The sequence below is a fragment of the Hemitrygon akajei genome, chromosome 6, assembly GCF_048418815.1.
Source record: "Hemitrygon akajei chromosome 6, sHemAka1.3, whole genome shotgun sequence".
Lineage (NCBI taxonomy): Eukaryota > Metazoa > Chordata > Chondrichthyes > Myliobatiformes > Dasyatidae > Hemitrygon > Hemitrygon akajei.
In genome coordinates, this window is record NC_133129.1 from 54,863,473 (window position 1) to 54,876,523 (window position 13,051).

A 13,051-nucleotide genomic window follows, 5' to 3' on the forward strand; every position below is an offset into this window, starting at 1 on the left:
GGGGGGGGGGGTACTGCACAGGATCAAAAGAAGCTACCAAAAGTTGTGAACTCAGTCACCTCCATCATGGGCAACAGCCGCCATAGTATCCAGGAATCTTCAAGGAACAATGCCTCAAAAAGGCTGCATCCATTATTAAGGACACCCATCACCCAGGATATGCCCTCTTCTCATCGTTGCCATCATGAAGGAAGTACAAGAGCCTGAAGGCGTACAGTCAATGATTCAGGAACAACTTCTTCCTCTCTGCCATCAGATTTCTGAATTGGACTTTGAACCCTTGAACATTACCTCACTACTTTATTATTTCTATTTTTGCACTGCTTACTTAATTTAACTAATATATACAAATATACTGTAATTCACAATTTTTATTATTATGTTTTACAATGTACTACTGCCACAAAAACAACAAATGCCAGAGATAGTAAACCTGATTCTGATCATCTTCCTCGCTGTCCACTATTCACCAATCATGGTGTCATCTGCAAATTTGTTGATCCAGTTTATCATATTATCATCTAGTTGGTTGATAGAGAAAGCAAACAACAATGGACCCAGCAGCAATTCCTGAGGTGCACCACTTGTCTCAGGCCTCCTGTCAGAGAGGCAACCCATCTATTACCATCGCCCGGATGCTCCCATGGAGCCAATGTCTAATACAATTTATGACCTCATTTTGAATGTCAAGTAACTGAAGCTTCTTGACCATCCTCCCATATGGCACCTTGTCAATCTAAAGTTCAAATTCAAGTTTATTATCATTCAGCTGTACACATTAATACAGCCAAACAAGACAGTGATCCTCTGGACCAAGGTGCACAATGCAGTACATATAACTCACACACATAATGTATAAAATAATATTACCACAAATAAATTAACAAATGTATGATATAAGTTAAAATATAAACTGTATAATGCTACTGGGGCTTCATTCATGATGAGACCTGGGTGGTATTAGGGAACTCAGTAGTCTTATGGCCTGGGGAAAGAAACTGTTTCCTGTCCTAACAGATCTTGTCCTAATGGTATGGTATCTTCTGCCTTAGGTAGGGGTCAAAGAGATTGTTGGATGGCTGGGATGGATCACAGACAATGCTAAGGGCCCTGTGCATGCAGTACTCCTGATAACCATCCCTAATGGGTGGAAGAGAGACCCTTTGTAGGGTCTTTCAGTCAAATACCTTTGCAATTCCCATACCAGGTAGCGATGCAGCTAGTCAGTCCAGTCTTGATAGTGCTCCTGGAAAAAATAATTAGAATGGGTGTGTGGGGGGGGGGGGGTATAGACTCACTCACCTCAATGTCCTCAGGAAGTGGAGACACTTTCTTCTAGACAAAAGAGGTGTTGTTGAGGGACCAGGTGAGATCGTCCATCATGTACACTTGTACACTCCCAGAAACTTGTTGCTGCTAACTCTGTCCATGGATGTGCAGTGAGGAGCAATCAGCTGCTCCTTCCTAAAGTCCAGAATTGTCTCTTTGCTCTTGTCCATGTTGAGACTCAAGTTGTTGTGTTCACACCATTCTACCAGCTGCTCTACTTCATCTATTTATACTGTCTCGTCGATGAGGCCAATCATTGTTGTAGCACCAGGGAACTTGATGAATTGGTCTGAACTGGGCCTAGCAGTACAGTCATACATCAACAGTGTAAACAGCAGAGGTCTGAGCGCACAGCCCTGGGGAGCTCAGCGTAATAGAACTAGAGATGTATCTAACATCAATGGCTCACTGTGGCCTTTCTATCAAGAAGTCCAGGATCTAGTTACACTGAGAGGTGTTGAGACCCAGTGAAGAAATTTACCCAACAGCTTCTGAGGTACGAAAAAGACCTTGCTAAAGCCCATGTAGACAACATCCACGGCCTTGCCTTCATCAACTTTTTTGGTAATTTTCTCATAAAACTCTGTAAGTTTGGTTAGACATGACCTACCATACACAAAGTCATGTTGATGGTCCCTTATCAGTCCCTGTCTATCCAAGTACTTATGTATATATCTAGTCCCTTAGAATACTTTACAATAACATACCCTTTACTGATGTCAGGCTCAATGGCCTATAATTCCCTGGCTTATTCATAGAGCCTTCCTTTAACAACAGAACAACTTCAGCTATCCTCTAATCCTCCAGCTAAGGAAGTTTTGAACATCTCTGATTGGGCCTATTCCATTTCTGCACTATCCATCCACAGGGTCCAATGCCCTGGGGATCCATTCAGAAGATTGATGTTGCAGAAGACCAATTTTGTCCTTTATTATCCTCTTGCTCCAACTATATCTGCAGAAGTCCTTAAGATTTTCCTTTACTTGTATGCTAGAGTCGCATCATGCTTTGTTTTAGCACTCCTGATTTCCTTCTCAATTGTCTTACATTTCTTATACATCTCAAGTACCTCATTTGCTCCTTCCTGCTATGCACTTCCTTCTTTTTCTTAACTAGGGCCTCAATATCTCTCAAGCACCAAGGATCCCTAAACTTTTTTTCTCCAGTCCCATCAAAGGGTTTTGGCCCGAAACATCAACTGTTTTTTTCCATGGATGCTGCCTGGCCTGCTGAGTTCCTCCAACATTTTGTGCATGTTGCTCGGATTTCCAGCATCTGTGGATTTTCTCTTGTTTGTGATCCCTAAACCTGTTATCCTTGTCTTTTATTCTGACAGGAATATTCAGATTCTATCGTCTCTCAATTTCATTGTTCAAGGCCTCACACTTGCCTGATACAGCTTTGTCAGACACCAACCTGTACCCAATCCACACTTGCCCGATTCTTTCTGATACCATCAAAATTGGCATTTTTCCAGTTTGGAATCTCAACCCCAGGACCAGACCTAACCTTCTTCATGATTATCTTGAAACTAATGGCATTATGATCACTAGATACAAAACTTCTGTCACCTGCCCTGTCCCATTCTCTAATAGGAGATCTAGTATTGCACTCTTTCTAGCTGGCACCTCTATGTACTGATTAAGGATACTTTCCTGAACACACTTGACAAACACTATTACATTTAATGATGTTGTGTATTTAATGTTTCAGTATTATTTGAGCAACATTGTAAATATGTTTGATTGCGCATTCTGCGTTGTTTACATAATTCATTATGGGTTATGCATAAAAGTACATGAGTGGCATACATCATTATGCCACCACATCATATCTCTGTGTGCCTCACTAAAGTAAAGATGAAGCATACACAAGTTATCCTCAGCTCCATGTTTTTCTTTCAACTAGTTTTATGTTTTGGGGTTACAAAACATAACAGTGCTGTGGAAGTAGTCTTAGGACAAACCCGAGATGATTACCTACCTGTTGAAGCACAGCATGTTTTGTTTTCTTCAGAAGCACAATGAGACACTTGAGTTAAAGAAAGGCAAAACAGTGAGTATTAGGTGATAATAATAATAAATAATAAGAAAACAGAAATGGCTGGCTGCATTGGAAAGAGATACGTTTGATAGCAAAAATGGATAACTAGCTGATGTATATTGAGCAAACTGAGCAGTATTTTGAAGTGAATGAATCAGCCAATGCAAAGCAAATGCCAGATTGGTTGAGTGCAATACGTGGAAACACATACATTTTACTTAGAAGTTTAACTCTTCCAACCAGGCAAGCCAAAATGAGCTTTGCTGACATCATGGAAGTAATACAAAAACATTTAGTACTGAAATCATTGTTGGTTGCAGATCGTTTAGGTTTCATTTGCAGAATCAAAAGGTAAGGGAGTCCACTTCTGCTAAAGTGACTGAATTGAAGATATTGTACAAGCACCGTCAGTTCAGTGATGAGCTTATTGATGCACTAAGAGATCATTTAGTTTATGGAATGTTACAAGAAAGCATTCAAAAACATCTCCTAACTGAAGTGCAGCTCACATTTAAAGGAACAGTTGAAATTGCTGTATCAATGGAAACAGCAGATGGAGATGCAACTGATCTGCAGTCAGGAATGAAAGAATGCATGAACAAAATTGCAATGTCTAAACAAAAACCTATCTGGTCAAACAAATTGACTTACGGCTGTAGCAGAGGCTTTTATATACCAGAGCAATGCAGGCTTATGGACAAAACTTGCAGAAAATGCGAGAAAGTAGTATGCATACAAAGAGCATATCAGGCAGCCGCAAATAAATGGACTGCCCAGGGAAGACAAAAAGATAAAAAGTCAAGTTGCAGTTTCAAAAAGAGCACAAATCTTCATGCTATTGATGAAAAATCTGAGAATGATGAGAGTGACACAGGACTGGGTAGTCTAGAGATTTATAATCTGAAAACTAACAAGAGACAAGCAAAACGTCTTACATCAGAAATGAACGACAAATTTCAGACATGTGCCGGTGATGTTAAACCTGATTCTGATTTTGATGGAAGTGAATGCCTCATAGCCTTTGCATCATGTTCCCTTACTGTTGCAGAGAAAAATTCTGCATAGATTAACAGAGAGGCCTTGAGAATGGTTTGGGGTGTAAAACGTTTCAATCAGTACTTTTACGGGAGAGAGTTTACAGCAGCAGCACAAATGCAGAGATGGGCTCTGTTTCTTGGAGGACACAAGTACAAGATTGAATTCAAGAGGACAACTAATCATGGAAATGCTGATGGATTGATCTGTTTACCTTTGGACAAGGCAATACCTCTAAATCTTAGAAAGGAGGACACTCCTTTTGGCGTATTCTCCCTAATGCAAATCGAAAGACTCCCTATTACTGCAGAGATGATCCAGAGGGAAACCAGAAAAGACCCCACACTGTCTCATGACTACATGGCTACTGAAAATGGTTGGAATATACACTTTTACCTGCACGAGGATGAACATCCCCTTGGCGGAGGTTGCCTTATGTGGGAATTGAGAGTTGTTGTACTATTTAATCTGAGAGCTAGCGTGTTGGAGGAGCGACATGCCAGTCATCTTGGTGTGGTCAAAATGAAAGCATTGGCTTGAAGCTTTGTTTGGTGACCTGGGATTGATCAGCAAATCAAGCAGCTTGCCATGCATTGTTCAGGAAACCAATACATCCAGAAGAAATGTATCCAGAGCTGTCCAGTCCCAGAGTCAACTCTTACAACCACCATGGAGGAGGTGCCAGAAGCTGAGATTGTTTAACAGCCACAAGACTCACCTATCGAGCAGAGTGACCTCCCTGGCCAGGAAAGACACTATCCCACAAGAGTAAGAAAACCTCTGCAGTGATTAAATCTTTAGGCCTGAATGGGACAATTTATAATTTACTATGCTGTGGGTGTCTATGTAGTAGTTGTATTATATAGTATACTATATGTAAGTATGCAAGTTGAGATGTAATCTATTCCGAGTTGAAGTTTATAGCGAGAGGAGTGTTGCATATTTAAATATTTCTGTAATATTTGAGTAATTTTGTAAATATATGCTTGCACCTCACTAAAGTAAAAATGAAGTGTACACGAGTTGTCCCTGGCTCTGTATTTTTCTTTAGATTAGTTTTATGTTTTGAAGTTACAAAACTTAACACAGCTCCTTTACAGTATGTGAGTCTCAGTCAATATGTGGAAAGTTAAAATCACCTATTATCACAATCTTATATTTCTCACAACAGTCTGCGATCACTACAAATTTGCTCCTCTAAATTCTATGTATTGTTGTTGGGTGGTCTATAATATAATCCTATTAACATGGTCATCCCTTTCTTATTCCTCAGCTCCACCCTTACAGCCTAGTAGATGAACTCTCCAGTCCGTCCTGTCTGAGCACTGTCGTGACTTTTTCCCTGACTAGTAACGCTACCCCTCCCTCTTTAATCACTCCCACTCTATCATGTCTAAAGCAACAAAACATTGAGTTGCTAGTCCTTCCCCTTTTGCAACCAAATCTTACTAATTGCTACAATGTCAAAATTCCATGTGCTGATCCATGCCATAAGCTCATTTGCCTTTCCTGCAATAATTCTTGCTTTAAAATATACAGAACTCAGAACATTAGTTCCACCACAATCAACCTTTCAATTACTGCCTTTATATGTAGGCTTACATCTTTCCCCACAACCACTCCAGTATCTGGTGCTCTAGTTCCCACCCCCCTACAACTCTAGTTTAAGAGACCCCATGCAGCTTAGACAAACCTTCCTGTAAAGATGTCAGTCCCCCTCCAGTTCAGGTGCAAACCACCCTTCCAGTACAGGTCCCACCTTCCCTGGAAGAGAGCCCAATGATCCAAAAATCTGAAGCCCTCCCTCCTGCAGCATCTCCTTAGCCATGCATTAAACTGCATGATCTTCTGATTTCTGACTTTACTGGCATATAGCAGAGGTAGCAATCCTAAGATCACAACCCTGGATGCCCTGTTCTTTAACTTGGCACTGATCTCCCTCAACTCATTTTGCATGACCTCGTCACTCTTCCTACCCATGTTATTGATACTAACATGGACCATAACCTCCAGCTGCTCATCCTTTGGCTTAAGAATGCTGTGGACCCAATACAAGAAGTCCCTGATGCTAGCGGCAATATACCATCTGGAAATCTTGTCCACAGAACTTCCTTTCTGTTCCCCTAACCAATTAATCTCCTATTACAACAGCTCGCCTCTTCTCCTCCTTTTCCTTCTGAGCCGCAGAGCCAGGTTCAGTGCCAGAGACCCGACTGCTGTGGCTTTCCTCTGCTAAGTCACCCCCACAACAGTATCCAAAGTGGTTTACCTGTTGTTGAGGGGAATGACCACAGGGGTACTCTGCACTGGCTGTCTATCCCCTTTCCCCTTCCTGACAGTCACCCATGTACCTGTGTCCTGCACCTTGGGTATAATTACCTCCCTGTGTGTCCTGTTGATCAACCCCTCCGCCTCCTGAATGACCCTAAGTTCATCCAGATCCAGCTGCATTTCCTCAGCATGGTCTGTAAGCAGCTGCAACTGGGTGAGCAGCCTGCAGGTGTAATCACCAGGGAGGTCGGTGTTCTCCCTGCCTTCCCACATCCCACAAGAGGAGCATTCAACTATCCTGTCTGACATTCCCACTGCACTAACTGTGTAATAAGAAAGAGAATTAAAAGGAATAAAATACACCAACAGCACCCACCTCTCCTCGCCAAAGCCTCTGAACTCCCCACTCTAACACTGCCCCACTTACTCAAAGGCCGCTTCTGCAATGACCACTCTGCTTAAGCCTAGCTTCTTTTTATTGGACCTTGCCAAGGGCCTAATTACAATCTAATGTTTCATTGAGAACCGCGGTGTGCAGAATGTTCCGACTGCCCCAGCTGCTTCTTTTGAAGCCTCCTTCCTGCTATGCAATCCAATGTCTCGTTGGGAACTGTGGTGTGCAGAATAGCAAGATTCCGAATAGAGGATCTTGGGGTCCATGTCCAAAGATCCCTTATTGTTACCATGCAAGTTGATAGGATTGTTAAGAAGGCGTACGGTGTGTTGGCCTTCATTCGTCAGGAAGTTGAGATCAAGAGCCACGGGATAATGCTGTAGTTCTACAAAACCATGTCCTGCTCGGTGGTGCAATAATATCAGCGCTGGACGCCGGAGCGAAGGTTCCCGAGTTCAAATCCAAGTCGGGTTGATCATCGAGCTAGCAACTCAGCCTCATAAAAACAAGAATAACTTGCTACAGAAACACCGTCAAAAGACGGTGCCCCGATAACTCCAAGTTGAGGGATATTCTTCTTCTTCTACAAAACCATATTTAGACCATACATGAAGTATCATGTTCAGTTCTGGTCGCCTTATGATAGGAAAATTGTGGGTGCATAGGAGATTTACCAGGATACTGCCTGGATTAGAGGGCATTTCATATGAAGATAGGTTGAGCAAACTAGGGTTTTTCTCTTTAGAGTGAGGGAAGATAAGAGGTGACTTGATAGAGGTATACAAGAGGATGAGGCACAGATAGAGTGCACAGCAGAGATTTTTTTCTAAGGCAGAAATGGTTACTACAAGGGAGCACAATTTTTAGGAGACTGGATGGAAGAATAGGGAGGATGTCGAGGTAAGTTCTTAACACAGAGAGTGAAGGGTGCATGGAACACCCTGCCAGGGGTGTGGTAGAGGCAGATACATTGAGGCATTTAACTCTTTCATAGGCACAGAGATGATAGAAAAATAGAGGGTTATTTAGGATGGAGGAATTTGATTGATCTTAAGGTTAAAAGGTCAGTTCAACATTGTGGGCTGAAGAGCCTATACTGTGCTGTTATGTTCTATGTCTCTCTGTACAACAACATGCTGCGATCTTTCAGTATTTAAATAATGATATGTGTAGTGTGTTTAATATCTCAGTAACAATTGACTAATATTGTAAATATATCATTTGATTAAACATTCTTTGATGTTAACATAATTCATTATGGGTTATATGTAAAAGTATGTCATTATGCTACCAGTTTATATATGAGCGTCGCAATAAAGTAGAACTAAGTAGACCCATTTCCTTGCTCCCTGTTTTTCTTTTGATTAGTTTCTGGAGTTACAAAACATAACAACATGATCTTCTAATTTTTTTTCCTTCCTCAGTGGATGACCTCACATTTACCAATGTGTCAGACCCTTGTCCACCCACTTAACCTATCTATATCTCTCTGCAAACTCTACAATCTCTGAACAATTTAGTTTTCTACCCAGTCTAGTGTCATTAGCAAACTGAGATAAGGTATACATAATCTCCTTTTCCGAATCATTCATTTATACCGTGAACAGATGTGGGTCCAACACCGAGCTCCCTCGCACACCACGCACCGATGATTTCCAGCCAGAGGAACATCCATTTATCCCAACTCTCTGCCTTCTTTTGGTTAACCAGTCCTCCATTCATGCTAATACATTACCCCAAACACCATCCACCTTTTTTGCACCAGAGGTGCAATACAGCTGATATGTTATAGATTGAAAGTCATGGAGTTGTACAGCACAGAAATCAGTCCTTCAGCCCATCATTTTCATGCCAAGCTTTTGCCCACCTACACTAACCAGTTGTACAGCTGCCCACACCACTTCTCTCCCTTCCCATTGACCTGCAGGCTATACTTTCCTCAAGTTCCAATCTATCTGCAATCTGAATTTTGCATTTATAATCTTTCCTTTCTCTATCCTCATCCATGCCCCCTCCAAGCTCATTGTGACCCACCTCCTGATCCCTTGAAACCTATTCCCATTAAATTGCTCACCACTTGATTTCTCTTCCTGGCTCCCACGTTAGCAAACTTGATAAAGTGGGGCACCGTGGTAACATAGCGGTTAATGTGACGCGATTACAGCTCAGGGTGTTCCAGAGTTCAGAGTTCAATTCCGGTGCCATTCTGTAAGCAGTTTTCTCCATGCCCTCACTGTCGAATGTATAGGTTTTCTCAGGGTTTTCGGGTTTCCTCCCACAGTCTGAAGATGTACCAGGTAGGTTAATTGGTCATTGTAAGTTGTCTCATGATTAGGTGAGGGCAAATCAGGTTTGTAAGGTATTGCTGGGCTGGCGTGGCTCGTAGAGCCAGGAGGGCCTGCACCACACTGTATCACTAAGTAAATAAATAAATCATTAAAGGCTCCATCTCTGTACTAACTGTTACCTTGCCTAAAAATTTACCATCAACACCCCACTGCTCAAAACTTCCTTTGACTCTAGCATCTTTACAGATCCTCTGCAAAAAGTGTCTCTCATACTCTTTTCCTTTCTGAACTCCTGGGAGTGCATATCTTGTACAACCTCTCATGGTCCCAGAGCACATTTTACATGATCAGGAAAGCTCACTAATGCCTTCCTGAGGAGGCTGAAGAGAGCTAGAGTATGCACTTCTCTACAAACTGCATCACTGCATGGTACGGAGACTGCACTGCTGCAGACAGGAAGGCTCAAACTCACCAGCACCCACCTACCGCCATCAAGGACATATATACATAAAAGTGCTGGGAAAAGGGCCATAATTTCATGAAGGATCCCACCCACCCTGCTCATGGACTGTTCGTCCCACTCCCATCAGGGAAGATGATACATCGAATCCACACCAGGACCAGCAGACTGAAAAAAGAGTTACTTTCCCCAAGCAGTAAGGCTAATCAACACCTCTACCCTCCTTACTTACACACATTTCTATGCCTAGTCTCACTTTATGGAGATACACTCAATCTATTTATAAAAGTTATCTTGTGTGTTTATATTTATTGTGCTTTTTAATTATTATTGTGTTCTTTATCTTACTGTGTTTTTTTTGTGCTGCAATGGATTTGGAGTAACAATTATTTTGTTCTCCTTTACACTTCTGTACTGGAAATGATACTGAACAATCTTGAATCTTAAATTTTGAGCATAATTATTATGAGGAATCAATAGTTCACTTGTTTGTGTCAGACCTCCATGATTAGGTCTCTCCACACAGGTCACCTCTGCCTCTGCCCTGAGACAGCTCGACGATATTCTCAAATGATACCTGCAGTCAGTGTGCTGTTCCATATTGCAATTGTCTGCAGTCTCTTGTGTCTCCAAATATAAATTGTAATCAGATGATCCACAGTGCACATATGAGATGGTCGGGTGTGCAGGATGCAGGATGCAATTAAGGTGACACTGTAACAAAACCCTCCACTCACTAAGGTAATAAATGACCACTAAAAAGTATATAGAACCTATTAGTCATTGTAACACTGGGCATGTGGAAGCAAGGACAGAGCCATCTATGGAACAATTACACTGAAGTACAGGAGTCCTTAAATCTTGAGACGCTAATTCCAATTTCCCACTGTCAACTAAGTCACCTATTCATGGAGTCACAAAATCAGAATCAGAATCAGGTTTAAGCATATGTTGTGAAATTTGTTAACTTTATGGCACAATGAAATAAATGGTAAATAAATATGCAGAGAAAGAAACTGAATTACAGTAAGTATATGCATCTATTAAATAGTTAAGTTAAAATAGTGCAAAAACAAATTTTTAAAAAAGTAATGAGGTAGTGTTCATAGGTTCAAAGGCCATTTAGAAATCAGATGGCAGTGGGAAGAAGCTGTTCCTAAATCAGTGAGTGTGTGCCTTTAGTTTTCTGTACCTCCTTCCAAACAGTAACAATGAGAAGAGGGCATGTCCTGGGTGGTGGGAGTCCTTAATTATGGACACTGCCTTCCTAAGGCACCACTCCTTGAAGCGGGAAGCTGGAACCCATGATGGACCCGACTAATCTTACAATTTTCTGCAACTTACTTCGATCTTGTGCAGCAGCCACCCCCCCCCCCCACCCGAACCAAACGGTGATGGAGCCAATTAGAATGCTCTGAATGGTACAGTTGTCGAAGTTTTTGAGTCTTTTAGTTTGAGTCTTTTAAGCATGCAATGTGCAGGGAAAGAGAAAAGCCACATTTTCGTGCAAACAATAAAAGTAAGCAAATAACATTTAGAACAAAAGTGAAATCACATGATGCAGCAAAATATAACAGATGATTTTGGAACTCCTTGGAGGGAGCTATCCTATAAGGTTTTCCTTGCAAAAACCTGAACCATTCCTTTTAAACAGTATATAAATTGCAATGAAGACAAAAATTTACTTAGGATCTACTTCAGATTGATATGTCCGTTTGACTGGAATTGAAAACATGAATTATGCATTACTGGAATTAACATATCTTATTGTTAAAGGAGTCATGAAAAACAAGAGAGAAAATAACAAGGTAAATATTGCCAAGTATCATGTTTTCAAGTTTCCTGCATTTGTGGCAGCTATCTTCATGTTCATGAACCATGCAAATGACAATAGCAACCCAAAGATAAGAGCAGTTGTATATATTTCCCTATCAATAAAGAGGTTTAAATAATCTGAGACTACATCTCAGCAGTATTGGGACTATAAGTCACGAGTTCCAATCACACCAGAAAATGGTGTATACATGAGTTTAATAGATGTTCTACCTTTCCCACGCCGTTCTAAATATAAACTTATTACAAATCATGCCATTAACCTTAATACTCTCACAATATACCTGGGAAACTAGGAACAGAAAATGAATAGAATCAAAACAGTGACAGGCAGTCATAGAAATAAATTGGGTAAATCTCTAGTTTCCATGATGTAACAATTTCTCTGAACAAAGAACCAAACACAATTCTTGTTTTTCTAATAATGCAGTATGAATATGAGAAGGGCAGTGTCTTTTTTGGTAACCAACTATATTCTGGTATTTCAGTTCCAAAAGCACAATTACTTTCTTAATTTTAAAAAAATCACATTCTACCATGTGCGTGTCAACCATCAAGACTGTAACTCTACTAATCCCAGTCTACCAAACCTACAGTGCCTTGCTGATACAGGTACTTGCCCAGATGGTGTGAGTACCTGCCTCCACACCCCCTGATAGTTTATTCCAAATCCTGATCATAATTCTTCAACACAACTCTTAAACTTCTTACCCCTCACCTTAAACTTATGCCCTCTGTCTTAAACAACTCTACCATGAGGAGTTCATGATCATTTACGCGAAAAGTATGCCAGTTCATGTTCTATATGCCTCCGTCCAGTTCCCTCTCAGTCCCCTCTGCTCCAGGAATAACAAATTCAACCTATCCAGTTCCTCCTTATAATTGAAAGATTCATGGGAAAGGCGATCCAGGATAGGCAAATTAGTGTCTCATGACACACAATATACACAAAAATGCAATGATATTGAGAAATTGTGAGGACATTCCTCTGGGCAGGCAAAAGCCAGTGCAGTGCCTTTGGATGACCCTATAATCACGAGTAATGACACATTTATACAGGTGGGACAATGAGTTTCTGGTCAATGGTGAGCCCAGATACTCAGATGGGGAAGTCAGTCACTAAGAGCCAAGGGTGACTGATTCAACTCACTCTTGCTGGAGATGGCCTCTGTCTGACACTTTTGTGACACAAACTTTACAGATTCTTGACTGCTTGTCATCTTATCCATTATGCCTCAAACACGTTTCCCAGTTCTGACCCATATCCTTTGATTTCTTTAATGTCCAGAACTCTCCGCTTTTTCTTAATTCTGGTTCCTCCTATCCCATTTATTCAAATTAACTTGAAATAATTTCTTAATATACATATTTCCCTGGACAATTTGTTTGCACGCCAAA